The following is a 3365-nucleotide window of genomic DNA, read 5'->3' on the forward strand; positions in this document are numbered from 1 at the left end:
GGTTAATCTTTTTCACGTTTCCTTGGTTGGTAGATGCACCGGGGACCTGATTATAGCACTTAAAACCTGGAAAAGTCAGATTTTCATGTCACCTTTAAAACAGCAAAATGGTTCATTTAATTTTAAATTATATAAAAATTCAGATATTTGAACAAATATATACACACAAATATTTTAATTTAAATATATTTATATAAATATATTACAAATATATTTTTACTAAATATTTATTTAGATATTGAACAAATATATTTACAGACCGAAACTGTACATCTGTGGTTACTGATTTGCATCCACTAAAAAACAACCTAGCAACATTTGTCAATTTAGCAAGCAAAAGCCATTTTTAAATGTTTGCAATGACATTGAAATTGCATGCCCAAGAACAACTGTAATCCCTGTTTTCCCTATTGTATCCAGCTAAAATTAGGTGGGCCCCCCAGACAGATGGGCCCTTAGACCATTCATGAGACACGCCAGCTATAGAGTCTGCGAGTAAGGGCAGGCATTCTTCGACTAAACAATGAGAAATGCATCTGTAATGACTAGAGAGCAAGCAGAACAAAGAGCTGCCTTCAGGGTTACCAGCAGTCCGACACCCCTCCCACCCTTACGCTGTCAAACCACAGTATGCAAAACCGCTCATCTGGACCCAAAAGACGTGATTTGTGACCGTGTATCACCGTAAAGATGGCCAAAAGTCAGCATTGTAAGAGGACGCACAGTGAGGGAGGGTGCGCTTCATTGTGACGTAGCGCCGCTCGCTCCAGCCCTGCGCCTCTGTTGCGCTCAGTATCTCCAGCACTAAATCAACCCAAACGTGGCGAGCGTTCAGCGTGATTTGACATCGTGATATCTAGGAATCAAGGAGATGACATTGATCGTCAACGTGAGTGTAGCTATGTCTTTGCTTTTAGAATTGAATGGGAATTTGGCAAACACTGTGTGGAGGACGCTAACGGGACTGCCCGCTGGCAAATATTACATCACTGCTGCCGATTCAGATTTAACTGCGATTTTGTTGATTGTTAAGAATGAACTAACTCGACTTTAATGCGTATTGTTATTTTAAAATGGTAAAATACAGACGCTGTAGACGTGTGCGCATTACCTTCGCTCATATAACACGCTCGTTTTTACGCTCGCATGTTAACATTAAATATCTGCATAGTGGTTTTTAAGGTGGTTTTAGAATAATTAAATCATCCAGAATGCATGGCCCAAAAGAGGCACATTCGTGTAAAGAAACAAGCGGTCATGGATGGGCTGTAACGTTAGGTTTTATTGTTTTGATGCTAATTTGGCATTACTTATTTATGTTTCGACTAGCTTTCATTACGATGGCGCATTGCATGCAAAATAGAAAAGAATACACACGTGGTAACATCACTAAATAGGCCCACAGATACAGGGAGTGCTGCTGTTATGTCGGATATGCCGCCGTGATTCGCTGTGGGCGAGTGAGGCCTGTGTTTGCGCATCGATCACAACGAATCAGTCACTTCATCACCTGAAAACATCGGGCCTTATACATGATCATATGAACAATAAAAATTATTGGAGAAAAAATAACTGACGAACACCAAAATAAGCCGCATAAAGGCCTGTTAATGTACACGCATGTATGTTTGAGTTGCTGACAGCGATTCTACAATATGGCTTACTTATTAAAATACATTAAGCTTTTAATTTTAGAAGCTTTATTAGGTGTCATTACTATAAAGGTTATTATTGGAGATTTGTACAATCTATTTCTTTTTGTTTATTTTATATATGGTTAACTTACCTGTTGAAAAAAACAGCATATGCTGGTTAGGTATGTTTTGACGCTGGGATGCTGGTTTAAGCTGGTCCTTTGCTACCAGCAAAGTACCCGCTTAAACCAGCATCCCAGCTTCAAAACATACCTAACCAGCATATGCTGGTTTTTTCAACAGCAGGTCCGAGGTTTATCTTTAATAATAAAAAAAAAAAAAAAAAAATGCACCACCACCACGTTATCCTATTTTACCAAATCCACTTAAATTTGAGATAAATATTATAATATTTTTATTACCGGATGAGACAAATGTTGTAACACAGACGAAACAGAAGACATGCTTCAGAAGTGCCAGTGACTATCAGCATTGTCCGCTACTTTCCTCTATGAGTATTGTTAGAATGCACACTCCGATAAACAAACAGTGAGCTTGTAACATTTTGGATGCTATTGACCGTGTGTAATTATGACTATAGCAGAATATTACCCTCTGGACCCGTAGTGGTCATTTGATCATTTCGATGTAGAGAAATACCACTGAATATAACATTTATTTTGTGTTGAATAACTGACGCGGGCTGAAATCTGTTTCTTTCCGTCTCTGAGAGAACTTTCTAGTCTGATTCCATTTAACAAAAGCAGCTTGTGTTCAAGAGATGACTGTGAGATGTTGTTGTTTCAATTCGAAGCTTATTATTAATTGTGAGCGGTTAAAATTGACCACGATAGGCTAGCTTTATAGGCTATGTTCAGTCAGCCAGTCTCATCTTCTACTGTAAAAAGAAAGAGGGTCAATAATTTAGTATATCAATTTGCATAATAGCCTTTAGTCATCTAATATATGATACTAGAAAACCAATCTGAATTCTATTCCAAATGTACTACTCAGTTGCTTAATAAATAGCACAAGCAAAGTCTGTTTGAATGCTTTTTACCCAAACCTCTCTGTGTTTGTGCATGTGTGAGAGGCAGGCCGTCTTGTTGCCTCTGTCTGCAGCTGTCCGTCTGATCTTGTAGCTAAACTGTCATGCTAAGCTGTCATGGCCTGTAGCTATGTAACACATGAAAGAGGGAGAGAGAGAGAGCATTTTCTGCCCCCTTAACCAGCATCTCTGTCCCTTTTCATTTTATTTACTACATCAATAGATGAGGATGTTGTGATTTACAGTAGCTTGACTGGTGCTAATAATTTCAGCCAATAGTTGCCCTGGTCAGTCTAACGTTCTATCACTAGTTGGTCCCTTCAGTATGTCTCAGTAGTGTGTGACTGATCAGATGAAGTCAGGCTAAACTGACTCATACTGGAAATAGATGCTTCAGACTGTGTGAACTAATTTAAGGTCTTAGATACATTTCGGTGTTTCTCCAGCAATGTCATGTTGAAATTGGAACTCATCAGCATCCTGTGGAGAAACGGTGTTTTCATCAGTGCAGTTTTTCGGGACCTGGAGAAAATGGATCTTTTTCTTTGTGAATCTTCTTAAAGTCTTGATGGAACAGAAGTAGCGGCAGGTCTTTTCTTTCATATCTTGACGTACAGTGGGTACGGAAAGTATTCAGACCCCCTTCAATTTTTCACTCTTTGTTATATTGCAGCCATTTGCTA

At 38.8% G+C, this 3365-nt stretch overlaps 1 protein-coding gene across 2 annotated transcripts in view; it reads left to right on the forward strand.

Moving 5' to 3' along the window:
• Positions 1–647: 647 nt before the first annotated feature.
• LOC107684988 (iporin-like) overlaps positions 648–3365 on the forward strand; it is a 23170-nt gene continuing 20452 nt past the window's right edge. The window contains exon 1 of one of the 2 annotated variants that reach the window (XM_016481396.1): positions 648–889. The gene's annotated coding sequence lies outside the window, so the exon portion shown is untranslated. The remainder of the gene's footprint in view (positions 890–3365) is intronic. The other variant, XM_016481395.1, reaches the window with a different exon arrangement.

This window comes from Sinocyclocheilus anshuiensis, unplaced genomic scaffold (genome assembly GCF_001515605.1).
Source record: "Sinocyclocheilus anshuiensis isolate Anshui unplaced genomic scaffold, SAMN03320099.WGS_v1.1 scaffold605, whole genome shotgun sequence".
In the NCBI taxonomy this organism is placed as follows: domain Eukaryota; kingdom Metazoa; phylum Chordata; class Actinopteri; order Cypriniformes; family Cyprinidae; genus Sinocyclocheilus; species Sinocyclocheilus anshuiensis.